Source organism: Mustela lutreola, chromosome 3 (assembly GCF_030435805.1).
Source record: "Mustela lutreola isolate mMusLut2 chromosome 3, mMusLut2.pri, whole genome shotgun sequence".
In the NCBI taxonomy this organism is placed as follows: Eukaryota; Metazoa; Chordata; class Mammalia; order Carnivora; family Mustelidae; genus Mustela; species Mustela lutreola.
The window spans coordinates 196,203,081-196,220,708 of NC_081292.1; the positions used below are offsets into that span (position 1 = coordinate 196,203,081).

The following is a 17,628-nucleotide window of genomic DNA, read 5'->3' on the forward strand; positions in this document are numbered from 1 at the left end:
TTCTCAGGATTTGACTAGACAGCTTCCCTTTGCCTTGGCTGACCTCATCCTCAGAGTACATATTCTATGTCCACTGCTTGGGCAGACACTCTGAGCCCCCCACCCTGACTCTGAGCTCCAATACTGATCCTCTGAGATAATTTAGCTTTTCAGTCCTACATGGCTTTTGAGCTTATATTTCTAGGAGTATAGCTGACACATGGTAAGCCCTAGTAAAAGTTTTTCTGAAGGAATGAAAGCCCAGGTCTACCTGATACATGGATTAGAATGAGAAGTTAGCCAAGCCAAAAAACTGGGAGGAATCATCTACCTTAATTCTTTGTTTTATATGACACTCTAGGAGTACACATTTCTATGTGATAAAAAATGTACATGAACAGGGCACCTGGGTGGCTCAGTGGATTAAGCCTCTGCCTTTGGCTCAGGTCATGATCTCAGGGTCCTGTGATTGAGCCCCGCATCGGGCTCTCTGCTCAGCAGGGAGCCTGCTTCCCCGTCTCTCTCTGCCTGCCTCTCTGCCTACTTGTGATCTCTCTCTGTGTCAAATAAATAAATAAAATCTTAAAAACAAATTTACGTGCAGATGATTTGTTCTTCAATTGCTATGCTGCTTAAGAAGAGCTAGAGAAAAAAAGATTTTTCTCCTCCTTTCTGGAGCCTTAAGGAAAGAATCAGGCACACGTCCTCAAATTACACCAAGAGCTAGTAACTTTTTTGTTGTTGGCCTCCCCTACATGCAGTTTTAACGTCCCTGATTCTGTGAATATAGATTCTGTGATATATAGACATGGGTAATTGGTGGCAGATGTCATATCTTCTCTAGAATAAGTTTATGGAAATATGACCTAATTGAGGAACTGTTCAAACAAGCACTAATATTTAATTAAAGGTCACGTTCCCCTTGGATAATACATAAAGAAAAGAAAGTTTTAGTTATACAAATAGAAGCATAAAACATAAATAGGAAATATGGTAAAAAATATTTAGGGCAAAAAAACCCTTTCACTTCAAGTCTGACAAATATTCTAAAGGGGCAGCCCCTCAATAAAAAAAAAAAATACATAAGAGGCCTTTGTGGTTTCCCATTATTTGTTGTGGTAACAGCAAAGAACAGTAAAGATGTATCGCATCCTACATTACCATAATATTCTAATTATAACTTTTACTTAGCATTGCAATCACATGCATAAGTGTATCCAAAATTGGAGCAGAGGAACAGAGAATAGGAAATCTCCAGACAAAATGGAAACTCCTGTGTTTCTCTTTGTTAATTTCTACACTTCCAGGAAGAAGAAAAACAATAATTACACAGCAAAGATTATTACAGAGATTGCAAATATATCATAGGAGAAACTACTGGTAGCAACTTGCCTTACTCTTTACCAAATTATTTTAGGAGAAAAAAAAAAATCAGTGAGTTCAATATAAATACACGGGAGAGGATTTGCTACAAATCATCTAGTGATTCTTCTTACGGTATAATGGTTAACTGTCTGAATTACATTCGCATCAACAGTTTAGTTTTGTTGTTTGTTGTTGTTGTTTTTTTAATGATTTATGTTTCTATAATCTCTATATCAAATGTGGAGCTCAAACTCACAACCCTGAGATCAAGAGTTCCACGTTCCATGGACTGAACCGGGCAGGTGCCCCTCGCATCAACATTTTTTAATGGGAGAATCAGGCTCTCAAAGGACGAAGTCTCTGCTGAAATTTTCTAACTTTATCAATTAATCCATATTATTGGTGTTCATACTTTGAACATTTTACATACTGGAATTAATCTCATATTAATAAACATCAGCTGTGGAGATAATTCCATGCGCCCATTTTCCTCACATCTCCTATCTTGGACTTCTCTTTCTGTCAGAATTTCAACTGAATTTGTGGAAGAGGGGAGCTATCATGTAGCTTACTAGGAGTTGATCCTTTTGCATTAAGGCTTCCAACAAAAGATTCTCATTGAGCTAAGCAAGCTTGGGCAATCTAACTGTGTGGGTGGATGAGGCTTTTAAGATATGTATTTATGGCTTCTTCGTGTATTTTCCTCTTTCTCATCCTAAATTCAGGAAGGTAGTAGGCCACATGCTTCTTTGCCTCGGGGGAGTATTAAATATGTCACAAGGAGGAAAGAAGAAGTTGCCTGCAAGATACTTCCCTACTTGGGTTTATTTTCAAATGCCTAAAATGCTCCTCCTACCTCCTCCAGAAATCTATGCGAGATTCCCTGGAGGGAAAAAAGAGAACTGAGTCTGCTGGGGAGGGAAAAGGTTGTGCCTTGAGGAAAATTAGAGATTTCTGTGCACCCTTGTTTTTCTGCCCTCTCTTCCCTGGTCTTAACCTAAAGAAGTGGCCAAATATTTCCAGCTCATCAGAGATGCCTGTACCCAAAGATTGAACGAAAGCAGCTAGAGTCACAGATCTGAGGCTCTTAGAACGAAGGCAGTGTGAACACAGAGTGGTGAGATGACAGAAGGGACCTCCCCTGTGCTTTGAGGTTAGGTGAAGCCTCAGGAGGTCCTTGGCAAGGGATGGGGAGCAATAAGGTAGGAGAATACCAGGGACAACTGAGGTTGAATTTCTTGCGACACTCGGGAAACTCCAAGTCCAAAGTAATTCAAGAAAACAAAGAAATGTGGTATTTTTTTTGCACATAGAGTTTGAGGACAGAACAACTGAATACGGATGCTTAAAAAAAAAAAAAAGATAAAAACGGAAGACATACCTCTTCCCCCTACTGAAAAAGAGTAGTGGTCCCTTTCACCAACAAACGATATTCTTCAGACACTGTGGTGAGGCAGCCACACATAGGAACTAGCTGTGTCCATTTGAGAATGATCTTGAAATACATATAAAGCATTTAGTGGACCAGTGTGCGTTTGAATATACAGCCCTACATCATTGCTCATCTTCATTCATTCCCTGAGCATATGCCCTCTTCTGTGCTCCCATAGGAACTTTTACTTGCCTTTGATAATAGTGGCCAAATTCTGCACTCATCTGTAACGTTCATAAGGGAAAGAGCTTTGAAAGGAATCATTCTTTCCAGAGGACTGGAATCCCCATTATTTGTTCAAGTTTTAAAATATAGTGTAATGACAAGAACAGTGAATGGGAATATTTACTACCTTTGATCCACGATGGGCCAGCATTGAAGCTGATATGGCTTTGTCCCCTTACACCTCCACAATTAAAGCTGGAAGGGATACTGGATTATTGTTGAGGTAGAAAAGGAGAAAGGAGATTTTGTCACAAGTACTTCGAGTTTCTTATGGAGGACAATCAGGCGTTCTTCCTAATTTTAGTTTGTAGTAAGCAAAACCACACACACACACACACACAATGTTCATGGCTTCAAATTTAACTTATTTTCAATGAGACATTGATCATTAGAGCAACAGGATTTTCCTGGGTGTTTAAAAGATTGGGAAGGCAATTTATTACAGATAGATATTGGTTATATATAATATTTTTAACAAAAGATAGAATATAGCTATTTTATGCTTCCTTTCTTTCCCTAATTAAGGACTAATTCAGGTGTTTGGAATCACTTTTTTAAAAATTAGGCTTTTTAAAAAGATTTATTTATTTACTTGAGAGAGAGAGGAGCAGGAGCGTGGGTGGCGGAGGGGCAGAGGGGGAGAGAACGTGAGTGAGGGTGATGGGGCAGAGGAGATTCTCTTTCTCAGAGAATCTCAAGCTGTCTCAGGGTTAAGGGCAGAGCCCAGTGAGGGGTTTAATCTCATGAGTCAGAGATCACAACTCCAACCGAAACCAAGAGTTGGAGGCCTAACTGACTGTGCCACCCAGACACAAAATTAGGCTCTCTTTTAAGAGCAGTGTTAGGTTTACAGAGAATTTGGAAGGAACCACAAAATTCCTAAATGTTTCCCTTTACCACGGCCCATGCCTTTTTCTCCTCCTAAGTCTCCCTACGATAAACATCTTGCATTAGTGTAGTATGTTTGTTACAACAGATGAGGCAATATTGATACATTATTGTTAACTAAAGTCCTTAATTTCCATTAGGAATCACTCTTTGGAAACATCTTATGGTTCTGACAAATGTATAATGACGCCTATCCACTATTATAGTATCATACAGAATAGTTTTACTGCCCTAAAAATGCCCGGTGTTCCATCTACCCAATTCTCCCTCCCCTGGAATCACTTCTTAGCCTGGTAATAGATATATCATTGGTGTTGGACTGTTCCTTGGGGACAGTGCTGTATAGAATTGGGTTATTTCGTGCTTATGTTAGAATTATTGTGAGAAGAGTGTCATGGTCCAGATAGAAAATACTTTCAAGGGGCACCTGGGTGGCTCAGTTGGTTAAACATCTGCCTTGGCCTCAGGTCATGATCCTGGGGTCCTAGGATTGAGCCCCACCCTGGGCTCCCTGCTCAGCAAGGAGTCTGCTCCCTTTGCCCCTCCCCCTACTTATGTGCCTGGACATGCACTCTCTCACTCTCTCTCTCTCTCTCAAATGAATAAATAAAATATTTTCAAAAAAGAAAGAAAATACTGTCAAAGGTTTTTTTTTTTTTTTTTTTTTTTTTTTAAATACCTGACTTGGACTGAAAATTTACACTTATACTTGAGGCAAAAAGTCAGAAATAATTTCAAAGGCAGGAATTGGGTGATATCTCACATAATTAAGTTTTCCTTTGGAAGAAAGCAGATGGATAGATCAGGCAAAGTTTTTAACTTATCCTTGCATGTATTTGCAATAAGACATTCTCTTTTCATGGAGAAAACAACAAAAGCATCTGCATACCTAGCTATAACATTTGTCATTCAAAGTTTTTCTCTCCTCTGCATAAGATTAAAGTTTTATAAACTAGATCCTTATACTTAGAATTTTTCTGTGGTCATTTTACTCAACTTCTTGCCTTTAGACAAGATATCCCTTAAGCCATTTCCCCCTCCAATTTTTTTTTTTCAGAACTACCATAGAAATCCATTACATGAAGTTCAGAAAGAATTTATTTGTTTCATACTCTTATGGTGATAAATCTATCTAGGCACACCTAAATTTCATCATGTGGTTGTATGATCATTCCCTACCTTAATCTCAATTCCAAGAACCTTTCTTCTGTATAGCAAATTTTCACAAACATTAAGATTATTGTTAGGTTCACTTCCATTTTTTTCTCCTCACAGCTAAATATTTCTGGCTACTTCATCTTTTCCCATCAGGTCTTACTTCCCATTCTTAAATTATCTCTGTGGAAATGATGAGAAAACATGCAACAATATATAAGGATGACAATGAAACTATCTTTCCAGTATACCAGTGCACCAGGCCATGTAAAACTTAGAACTTCACAATGGCCTCTGCTTTCATCCAAGAGGAACTACACCTTAATATTTCAGAGCTTAGACTTAACACACAATTTATTTAATCAACATGGAGAATGAGTTCTACGAATGCAATTTGTAAAACGTGGTATGGTTCTCCACCTCATGGGGTTTATGAAACCATAAAAAGTGGATGTAGGTATTGAATGGATGGTGCAGATCTTGCATGTTATAAATATCTAGAGGAGGAAGATTTCTCTTGGCTGTCTTGGTGGGTATTTCATGGAGTGTCCTAGAGGTGGCTGGGAAGGTTGGACAGGATTTGGATGGGCAGGGCAGCGAGGTGAGGACAGCCCAGATCAGGAGAATGAGAGCCAAGCCCTAAAAGCAAAAGCCATTAATTGAGCGTGGAAAGATGAGAAGGCCCACCAGAGCGTAACAGTGTTGAGAAGTGGAGCCAGGGAAGGAGAGGGTGGTGAATAGCTTTGAAGACAGCCAGAGGAGCAACAAGCAACAGGAATAGTTATGGGCTTAAAAACATACCTATTTAACCTGACTCTTTTGTTGCAAATGATAGTAAGAGCCAGTTTGGGCAGAAAGAGAAATCTATTGGTTTATATATCCAAACCTAGGGAAGAGCTAGAAGTGCCTTAGACAACTCTAACCACGCATGCAAATACCACTGGGATTCTCCCTGTTTTCCTCATCTCTGCTTTACCCTTGTGTTTTCTCTGATACTAGAACCACAGTCACCAACATTTTCTAGTTTGCCTTTTCCTCAGTGCCCCATCAGAGAAGAACTGCTCCCTTCCCCAAATTCTAATTAAAAGAAAGAAAGTAATGGTTGGGAAGTTCCCTGGTTACCCCAGTGGGGATCACATGCTCTCATCTGTAACCAGTAAAGAGGTACCATGATTTCCAGTTGTCCTGAAAATCACACCGTTGAGGTGGAGGCTGGATTAGGAGGAGCAGTTCCAAAAGAAACATATTGTCTCCAGAAAAATAGAAGAGGGCAGGGCAGAGAAAATAGCAAATGTCCTCCATAATGATACTAACTTTTTCACTGTCATTCTATGAATAAAAAAGTAATGCAAGATCATTTTGAGAACTGGGAATATTGATTAAACACAAAGAAGTAAAAATTAAAATCACCGGAAGATCTTAATCTGGAGTTAATGAGCCTGTTAGTATTTTGGTATACTTTGTTTCCGTTTTTCATGCAAATTTGTGTGTATCCATATATAGGTGTGGTAGACAGGATAATCCTCCTCCCCTCAAAAGATATCCTTCCCTCAAAAGAAAAAATTCCTAGAACCTGTTACTTTACACAGCAAAAGGGAATATGTAGATGTAATTAAGGCTCTTGAAATAAACAACCTAACTTTATATCTAAAAGAGCTAGAAAAAGAAGAACAAACCCCAAACCTAGTAGAAGGAAGGAAAAAACAAAGATTAAAGTATAAATAAATAAATCAGAGGCTTAAAAAATGGAAAATTGCAACGAAACCAGGAGCTAGTTCTTTGAGAAGGTAAACAAAATTGATAAACCTTTAGCCAGACTCACCAAGAAAAAAAGAGAGAAGACTCCAATAAATAAAATTAAGGACTTTGAGATGGAAAGATTATGCTGAATCATTTGGTTGGTCCCAAATTAATCACAATGGTGCCTATAAGAGGGAGGCAGGAGGGTCAAGGTCAGAGAGAGACACTGGAAGACGGTATGCTGTGGCTTTGAAGGTAGAGAATGGGGCCATGAGCCAAGGAATACAGGCAGCCTCTAGAAGCTAGAAAAGGCAAAAAAAAAAAAAAAAAAAAAAAAAAAAAAACAGATTCTTCACAGAGCTTCCAGAAGGAATGCAACTCTGTCAACACCTCAATTTTAGCCAGATGAGACTGATGTTGGACTTCTGACCTCCAGAACTGAAAGATAATAACTATAACTCTGGTTGTTTTAGGCAACTGAGTTTATGAGAATTTGTTATAGCGTCTTGATTTTGGCTCACGTCATGATCTCAGGGTTGAGATTCTGTCCCAAGTCAGGCTCCATGCTGGGGCTGGAGCCTGCTTGGGATTCTCTCTCTGCCTCTTCCTCTGCTCCTCCTCCCCCCTCACATGCTCCCTCTTTCTCTCAAAAGAAAGAAAGAAAAAGAAAAGAAAAGGAAGGAAGGAAGGAAGGAAGGAAGGAAGGAAGGAAGGAAGGAAGGAAGGAAGGAAAGAAGGAAGAATGAAAGAAAATTTAAACAACGGATACATATATATGTATGTATATTGAGGGTTGGGTTTTTTATTTTCAACAAAGTCAGGATCATACTGTACCTGATGTTTTGTGACATACAGTTTTTCAAAATAAAGATTGTAATTTTTATTTTTTTTGTTTCCTTTAGCAGAAAAAATGTGAAAGCAGTAAAAGTGGTCCTGATATTACCTGAGATTGGTTAGAAGTATTACGCAGGGTGTTTCAAAGGGAGAAGGGGGAGGCTAATGGGAACAAGCGCTCTGGCTCTTGCTAAACGCTGGTTTGAGATGCTGAAGATCTTGAGAGGTGTAGTAGCAGAGAGAAGAGTAAAGAAGGGACAATTAGGACAATTAGGGACACTGGAAGAGCATGACTGATGGGACTCAACCAGTGACAACACTTTAGGTGACGTCATGTTCTTTGGCATAGCCTTGCCTCAAAGCACATAACTGAACAAAAGTTCTAGTGATCAGCTATTCATCTGTTTACTTTGTTTTTCCATGACGTGTTTTTCAAATGATTTTTCTCAAGCAGTTTAAAGAATCAGGCAAATATAACCATGAGGCAATAAAGAGAGAGAGCCATTTCTTAACACAATCATCAATCCCCTAGAGGATTTATAAAGGAAAAAAGTGTTAAATGATAAATATATGATAGAGGAATCTAAAATTGTTTCTGGTAAAATAAAACTTCTGTTTCAAAAAGGCACATTTTTGTCTCTATATTGCATACTTATATTTGGCCATAAAGTTTGGAAACCTAGATAATATTTTATTTTATTTTTTTACAGATTAAACACTTACAATTACTTCTTCTGGGGTGTGCTAAAGATGTACATTTATTCAAAGAAAATGTGAGACACAAATCATCTGAAGCCAAGAATCACAGATGGGTGTGCAAGGGTCAATGGAAAGACTACCTTAATGTACTATGTTCATTGCAACTTTGCCCGATAAATTGAAATATACGTTGCTGATAAGGAACAATATATTGAACATATTGTGCAGTATAGTTGAACACATCGTGTGTGATAATATCCATAAACCATTTATTATATATATATAAAATATATATGTGTATGTGTGTGTTTCCAATCTTTCCTTTCCTCAGTCTTTTTTTTTTTTTAAGATTTTATTTATTTAAGTGGGGGAGGGAGCACGAGCAGGAGTAGGGGTAGAGGGAGAAACAGACTCCCCACTGAGCAAGGAGCCTGATGTGGGTCTCAATCCCAGGCCCAGGGGATCATGACTTGAGCCAAAGGCAGACACTTAACAGACTGAACCACCCAGGAACTCCCAACCCTAGTCTTTAATTACTATGTTTCCAGTCATTGTGGCCACCAGGTGTGTTTTTCTCCCCTTGGATGGAGTCTCTTCAACTCAACAAATATTTACTGGCCAGCAGTCATGGACTGAACTGCATCCTCCTCCTGTCTTTACCATCCCCCCATCTGGAATGTTTTTCCCTATTTACAGTGGCAACTCTAGACCTGGCAATAACGCACACTAAAGGGATACTTGATGAAGATCCATGTTCTGCCCTGTGCTTTCCCATTGCAGACATTTTTGAGATGGGCATAACCTTCATAGTTTATTATTAAGCACTAAACACCAAAGTCACTCAATCTTTCAATTAGTGTGTGTAGCTAATATTACTACCACTAATTTAGTTACTGAGCTAGAAAGCTGGCTCCAAAGTAGCACTCTGTAACATGTGCTTAATCAGAGGATTGCTGAGTTCTAATTGGCTAAATTCATATGTGGTCTGATTGCGGACGTCAGGACATTCGTAAGAGTGCTGGTTGTGATCCCTGCTCTTGCATAATGGCTGCTGTTTTTTCTAAATAAATATCTGGAAATGTCCAGTGCTACCGATTTTGCAGATAATATGCTCCCCACAAAGGGCTACTCATAAAAAAATAATATAATCTTTAAAAAATTACAAAGGATATGTAATACTCTAATTACTACACATTTATATTACATATGACATATAAATCCTACTTGTGGGAAAGAAACGGACATACGTTCAGGAAAAGATCAAGTGTTCTGCTGTTGTTAATGTTCAACTAGGAGGGGTCAGATATGTCTAGTATGGACCACAGGAGGCTCTTGCCTCACCTTATATTACTGCCCCAGACCCTGCTTCTCCCCTTGGCATTCAGATTCTAAGAGCCACCTAAGTCTTACTTCTTCCATGAAGTCATCTTAACCTGGTTCAACCCTACTTAATTTCTCTCTTAACTCCTGTTGTATTTACAGTCTGTGTTAGAACTGAGTATCGTTCTCTGTTTTTTTCATACATTCTTGTCTCACTAATAGTCTCTTGAATGCAGAGATCCCTTTTTAAATTAAAATTAACTTCATTTTCTATTAAATAATATATGTGCTCTGTGCTATTTTTCCTCAACATTTTTAGATTTTATTTTTAAATAAGTTCTAAAAAAATTAAATATAATTTTATTTCTCTTCATAAATATTAACTTGGTTCATTCATTTTAATTGCCAATTAAAGAATACAAATTCATCAAAAGACTAAGAAATAAAAGAAAGTACCATAATCATACCACTCTGCAATAAACATTTTTGCCTTCTTGTTGGATTCTCTTCTAGATTTTTTCCTATGTAGTATGTTTTTTTCATGAATTCATATTGTATATGTTTGTAATTTTGTACTGATCAACAGATTGTGCATATATTTTCATATCAAAAACTATTTTCCTAGAAATCATCATTTTCTCAATCTCATTGTTGGACATTTAGGGAATTTCCAGTTATTTGCCATCATCCCACAATATCTTAGCTAATGTTTTGTTCTTACTTCTTAGAATAAATTCACAGAAGAGAAATTGCTTGAGCAAAGTGATATATAGTTTAAGGTATTTTAATGTCTGTTGCTAAACTGCCCTCCAGAATAAGGTTGTAACAATTTACATTGTTGACAGCAGGATATAAGACTATGTTTTTTCCCATTCAAAAATGGGTGAGATCATTTTCTTTTTTGGGGGGGTGGTGAGATCATTTTTTAAAATCAGAGACTCTATCTTGTACTTTTCTATACTCCTTAAAGTGACTCAACAGAGCTGGAGACACAGTGGACACTAAAGATAGTTTTGATAAATTGGTAAGTAGTGTTCTTTTCACTACTTATGACTACTGATTGTTTTAAGTAAATAATTATTCATTCACTCAGCATATTTATACATGGCATTGTCCTTGGTGTGCCTACTAAAAATGAATATGGTATCTAGAAATGAAATAAATACTTTGTTTGAATTACTGAAACATAAGACAGTGGTGACTAGTTTCAAAGGTAGTATGTATAAAAGCTACTCTTAAAAAGAAAGTGTCCTATTGTCCAAGAAGTCTCTTGAGAACAAACAATTTGTCTCATTTTTCTAAGAATAGGAAGTACTAAAACTTCTCCTCTGGGGAAAAGGACTATGAATTTAGGATATGAAAAATCTTCCCATTCATTAGCTATTACAGCCTTCAGAATCAGGGCAATTGTGTCAGAGAGGAAGCCAAGATCTGGTGTGGATTTTCATAGTATCAGTACATTTTAGAACCTGTCCTTCCTTCAATATGAAGGGGGAAAAAATCAGCACTAAAATTTCTGGGGACAGTTTTTATGTTTCTACTCATTCCTGAAAGTTTGTTTTATTTAAAGATACCTCAGGGCTAGGGCGAATAGATGGATGTCCTATTTAGTTAAGTGATTTAATTTTACAAGACTCTTGCTAAATTACCAGAAAGACCAAACTAAGGTAATAATTGGTCCCACTTTTCCAATGTACAATTCTTTCCACATTATGTAAAGTGGTAATCATTAAAAATTAGCATAGCTTTAGAAATTACTGATTTGAAACCTCAATTAAAAGACTATATCCCATAATCCTTTTATAACATTTTTCTCTCTACGATTTGCTGAAGGTACTAGAATGAGTTTGTAGCTCATAAAGCATTATGTGGTAGAAAGAGCATGTGAGTGGGGTCAGCAGATGTGGATTCTAGTCCAATGTCTTCTAATAATAGTTACTGAACTTCAGGCAAGTCACTTCTCTTGGGGCTATAGTTTTTTTTTTTTTTTTACTATAAACCAAAAATCTGGCTTAGGTCAGCATTTCCCTAAGTGTGTTCTGGAGAACGCATGTTTTATGAGCTGTTCCACTGAAAAAAAGCAGTTCAAGGTTGAATACATTTGGGAAATTCTGCATATAACATGTGTCTCTTAGAAATTCAGTGAACATTAACATATTAAAACCACTGAAAATCACTCTACTTTAGAAACCCACTAAATTTTGGTTAGCCTAGCTTTTTTCATTTATTCGATTAAAGGAAAATTTTATGTTTGGGGATCATATCAAGAGGTCCAAATAACACACTTTTGGGAAATAATGGATTAAGATCCTTTGATATGCCTTGATTTGTGGTACTGCTATTTCTCCTACAGGTATTCAGCCTGTCCCCTGAAATCTGCTCCTCCTTCTGGGATCTCTACTTCAAAGAGATGACCATGACATTCCAGCCTGCCTGCCAAACCAAACTCCTGAGGGTAGTCCAGGCTCTCTCCTTCTCCATTCCCTCAGACCCAATCACACACCAAATCCTAGGGAGTCCACCTCCTTCATATTTCTCTCATCTAGTCCCTCCTGCCCACTTCCCTTATAGCATCTTAACCCAGTTGTTGGCACCACCTCTTAATTTACTCCTGCTCCAGTCTGGTCTCCCTGGTTTCCAAAGTGCAAACTCAGTTGTTCTGGGGCTTTAAATCTCCATTACTATTTCCTAGAATATCAAGTTCAAACTCCTTGGCTTAGCACAGGAGCCCCACCCACCACCCTCTTTTGAAAGAAGCCCTTCTGAGCTTTTCCTCCCATCTCTTTGACCCTTTTCTGTGCCGTCCTGACAAAACCGAACTGCAGGCAGAGCATTGTGCTGTCCGGTACCTCCATTCCTGCGTAGGTATTGTTACCTTTGTCTGAAACACCAGTTCCCTCCTTCCTCATCAGGTTAGCTCCTCCCAGTCACTGAACATGCAGTTCAAGAATCCCCTCCAGTGGCACTTGGTGGCTCAGTTGGTTAAGCGATGGACTCTCCATTTCAGTCCAGGTCATGATCTCAATCTCATGAAATGGAGCTCCATAACAGGCTTTGTCCTCTGCAGGTAGTCGGCTTAGAATTCTTTTTCTCCCACTCCTTCTGCTCCCCCCACCCACACTCTCTAAATAAATACATACATACATACATACATATATACATAAAATCTTAAAAAAAAATCCCGTTCCCTGGAAGGCTTTCCTGAGCAGGGAGTGAACTCTGCAATAATAACTTCCTTGCATTCTTTACCCATTAGACTATGTACCTTTTGAGGGCAGGAACCACCTTTCTTGTCCTTTCTTGTCTTTCTTGCCCTTGTAGTCCTAGGCTTTAGTTAAAACTCAATAAACCCTTGTTGAATGAATGAATGGTTTCATGGTTTAAAGGAAATGATGAGAACTTGCTTACTTTCCTCAATGGCTGAAAGTGACTTTTGTTTTATTTTGTTTTTTCTTTCTTATTAACCTTGACCAACTTAAGCCCTGGGAGGAAATATAGTTGACTAAGAGCTATCTAAAAAGCGCTTAATGATCTATTTTTTTAAAGGATGTTCAATGAGAGGAGTATCTTCCTTGTATAGTATAATTCAGTCTGGTAATAGCATTTGATGACAATAGAGATTTATTAGGTCTGGCACTCAGGTGTGTATAATCTCAATATACCTGGTCAAGAGGGAAATGGGATGAAAGGCTATAGACAGATATATATGAATTATCACTTATCAAAATGTTTGCATTTGTTAATTTAAAAATATTTATTGTGCAGGGTGCCAAGCTAGTATTATGGAAGATAGAAGAAAAAGCAAACTGCTGTATTACATTCATTAGGAAAGGTTATAACTTACTGAAATACTTATAATTAGAGGTAATAAACGATGAATCCCACAAGAAAGGAACACAAGGCAAGGAACTGGTCAGCAGCACCGTCTTCATTTATGACATTACAGTATTCTACCCAAGAATATTAAAGAACCTACAAAACTTAAAATACAAAAGTGCAGTTATATTTCCAAAGTACAAATACCTCAAGAGTGAAATGCGGTTGTGGCTGTATCATATAGTTCTAAATACCAGTTTGAAACAGATTGTGTACCAGTTTGGAACAGATTGAACCCTTTGGGAAATCTTCAAGAATATCTGGAAAAAGGGGATGTAATCAACCAAAACAGGATAGGGCCCCAGGACAGAAAAATGAACACTCTGGTTCTTAGAAAGGGAGTCCAGGTGTCAGAAAAGTACAGTCAATTTTTTATCTGTGAAAATGCAAGCTGCAGATACTCTTACTTAGCAAGCAAATGGTAAGACATGATAAAGGAATATTAACCCCAACTAATTCCAGGTAACATGTATGACTGGTCAGCGGCTTTAGTGCTGTCAACAAACTTGCTTTGCAGGGAGCCAGGCAAAAATGATTTAATTCTATTTTTCTCTTTGATCAACTCTAGGAGAAAGTCAAAATAAAGATATAAAAACTTTAAGTTTAGGGGCACATGAGTGGCACAGTGGGTTAAAGCCTCTGCCTTCAGCTCAGGTCATGATCTCAGGGTCCTGGGATCGAGCCCCCCATCGGGCTCTCTGCTCAGCGGGGAGCCTGCTTCCCTTCCTCTTTCTCTGCCTGCCTCTCTGCCTACCTGTGATCTCTCTCAAATAAATAGATAAAGTATGTTTTTTTTTTTTTAATTTTAAGATGAAAACTTAGACGTCTAAGACAAGCCTGCATCAAAATAAGCAGTATCTGAGGAATTTAGAGCTTGGTGACCAAGAAAAATGCCAAAACCTTATTCCTAAACAATGTCAGTAAGAAGGTGACAGAAATCAAGAACGAAAAACAAGCAAATTTCAAAAGTAAAAAGTAATTAAAGATCATGGAAATGCCCAGTTTCTAAAAGCTTCTCCATACAGCGCATGAAAATACAGAGTTGTCGGCCAAAATGGGTTTTCCTAAAAAAAAAACCGCCTCACAGACTGCAACGACAATGGTCCTGAGACATGGGGTGTGTTGCTGGGGACCACGCCGAGGTGCATGCAGACAGGTCCCTGACAGATCTGCTCGACGCTTCGGTGAGTGCCCCGGCCCTGGGACAGAGGCCACTGGGCCTGCGTCCAAGGAAAGGCGAGCAGGGGGTGGGACGGCCCCGGGATTTTCCTTCCTCGCTCATTCATTCTGATTCACCGGCTCCTGGAGGCGGTTCACAGGCGCGCGCGGAGGAAAGGCGGGGCACCGCGGCGAGCCGCGTCTGGGTGCGGTCCGGCGTCCGCGGGGAGGGTGAGCGGGGCGGGCCCAGGGGCGCGGGCCCAGGGGCGCGGGCGGGGGGCGGACGCCCGGGAGGGGCGTGCGCGGCCGCCTGCGCCGGAAGTGAGTGGTTGGCGGCGGGCGGGGGCAGCGAGCGGTCGGGCGCGAGTCGGTCCGCCCGTCCGCCGCCCGGCCCTCGGCTCCGCCTTCTGCGTCTCGGCCGGATGCGGCCGCAGTCGGATCGGCCACGGCTGGGCGTTGCGGCCGCCCCGCCCGCTGCGCGCTCCCGCCCCGCCGCCGCCGCCGCCGCCCGGTCGGTCGGTCAGTCAGTCAGTCAGTCACGGTGCGCGCGGCGCGGGAGCTGTGGGAGCTGCGGGCGCTCACGGCGGGTCCGGGGAAGGAGCGCCGCGCCTGAGGAGGCGGCGGCAGGAGCGACGGCTGCCCGGCCCCGGGCGGCTGGAGGGTCGAGCAGCTGCCGCGGTGAGTGCTCAGCCTCGCCCTCGAGCCGGGCGGAGAGGCCGGCGGGGCGCGGACTGTGAGGCGCTGCCGCGGCTCCCGCCTCCATTTTCCCGGCGCCCGACTCGGCCGTCCGGGCGCGGTGCGGGCGGCAGAGCCTGGGGCGGGGTCGCTGCCGGGCCGGGGCCGGGCTGGGTGAACCACGCCCAGCGCGGCGGCGGCGGGTCGGTGGGGGTCGGTGGGAGCCAGGGCTGCCCCCCCCCGGCGCCCCAGGGGGCAGCGACGGAGGGAGACAATGAGATACAGGACTGCCGGGGGAGGGTGCGGTTGGGCTTGGACCTGGCACCGGGCGCTGGGAGCCCGGGACCGCGAGGAGGAAAGGACTCTCCCCGGTTAGCCGCGGAAAGCGGTGATTCGGTGTCTGGGGTTCCTCGGACTTCGGTGCCCCCCGCCTTTCGTAAACGAATTCAGTGCAGAGATCTGGAAATGCGGGGCGCCTTCTGCGCCCTCTGATGAAGCGGGCTAAGTAATTGCTCCCTGGCCTTGGAGCCCCCTCTCCTGTCGCCGCGTCTGTGTGCATTCCCGCCGGAAATCCAAACTGCGGGTCCTGGCGGGGGAGGGGGGCCGTGGGAGAGCGATCGGATGCCTTCGTTGTAAAACAGTCTGAAAGAGGCGGTTTTCGGATTCAGGCGGCGTCTTAGGGGGTCCCCGCCGTGCGAGCTGGGAACCGCATCCGCCTTCAGTGCTCGGGAGCGCGGAGACGTTGCGGGGTATGAACTAAGAGCTTTTTCGAGGGGGTATAGGCGCCGCGTCACATGTTGTCTCGTGTGTGGGGGGTTCTTATATTCTGTGGGAAGAGCGTTGGGGGAGATCTGGGAGCATTGAAAGATTCTTCATTTCCCCTCCCAGCGAGGGTCGATGTGCCCGCAGCGTTTCTCCCGGGGATGGAGAGAGCTGCCCGTGTGTATGTCGGAGCTGCTGGAGAGGAACCGTGACCGTAACGGGCTAGGGATAGGGCGTGAACAGCTTATTAAAAGGGTGGTGGCGAGCTCGTAGGAATATTCAGTTCGGTGGATCTTTATGGAATACCTGCTCTTTGGTAGCGTGGGGGCACAAAGTGGATCAGACCTGCAGCTCGGCGTGGTGGAAAGAGCTCTTGGAAGCCAGGCGAACCAGAGGCTGCATGAACCCGTGAACTGGCTAGCAGTGAGACGGCCAAGCTATGAACTCTCAGCAGTACTTTCCTATCAGAGAAATGGGAATGACACCACCTGTTGTTGACCTTCCCTGGTGCCGTCGAACAGATTAAATGAGATAATGTATGCAAAATGCCTAGCCCTTTTCAAGGTTCTGAGGTGTTGGCAAATGTTGATTCCTTTCTTCCTGAGCCTACTGCTTTTGGGATTTTCCTGGGGATAAGGAGAGGGAAGAAGTAGGTAATTGTAAGGCAACGCTATAATGTTGAAGTCAAGTTACAAAATAGGGGAGCAAAGAGGAGAGAGAAATTCCACATTGGGAGCACTGGGGGAGCATTCATGGAAGCTGTGGGATTTCAGTGGAACCTTTAAGAATGGGTAGGATTAAAAAAAAGAAGAGGAGGAGGTAGGATTTCAACTGATGTAGATGGCGAGGATGTTCCAAGCAGAGGTGGTACTATCCTTTGAGAGCCCCACTGAAGAGTAAGACCAATGGAGGAAGGGCAAAATAGAGACGCTCAAAAGCTTTTTAGTCTGACCTTCAAAGATTCTCTGTTATTTTGCTTTTTGTGTTGTGAATTTCCCGGAGACCAGACCTAGCCCTATTCAAGTAAGTACCGAAATGTCTACAAAGCTTTAATACATGATTTTTTGGGTTAGACATTTTGTGCTATTTGGACTGCTGCTGTCTTGTGTTTGAATTTAATAAAGAATTATTTGTAGATGTCTCCTCATGGTGAATATTAGCTTTATTTGGTAGAAAAAAGCTGATTTTTTAGATTGAGCGGTCTCATTAAGATTATATAGTAAGTAAAAGGAGTGGAGTAGTGTGCCTCAAACTCTGAGTCAGAATAATTTGTTTTCACTAATATTTTAACACTGTTCTCTGAAGAAGTGTTTTTAGTCTTTTAGGATGATTAGAATGACTTTTCTTTTGGTTTTGCTTTCTTTTGGTTTTCACCCCTTACATAATTACTGTATTTTTTAGATTAGCATTTTGGGGAGGCACCTGGGTGACTCAGTTAAGTGTTGGACTCTTAATTTTGGCTCAGGTGGTGATCGTAGGGTCTTGAGATCAGTCTTCCCACTGGGCATGAAGCCTGCTTA

The 17,628-nt window shown here is 41.6% G+C and overlaps 1 protein-coding gene across 7 annotated transcripts in view; it reads left to right on the forward strand.

The window, feature by feature from the left end:
* Nucleotides 1-14,881: 14,881 nt before the first annotated feature.
* RAPH1 (Ras association (RalGDS/AF-6) and pleckstrin homology domains 1) overlaps nucleotides 14,882-17,628 on the forward strand; it is a 115,224-nt gene continuing 112,477 nt past the window's right edge. For 3 of the 7 annotated variants that reach the window (XM_059168309.1, XM_059168311.1, XM_059168312.1), the window contains exon 1: nucleotides 15,212-15,349. The gene's annotated coding sequence lies outside the window, so the exon portion shown is untranslated. Of the gene's footprint in view, nucleotides 14,903-15,211; nucleotides 15,350-17,628 lie in introns of those variants that run through there. The other 4 variants (XM_059168314.1, XM_059168313.1, XM_059168310.1 and 1 more) reach the window with 3 other exon arrangements.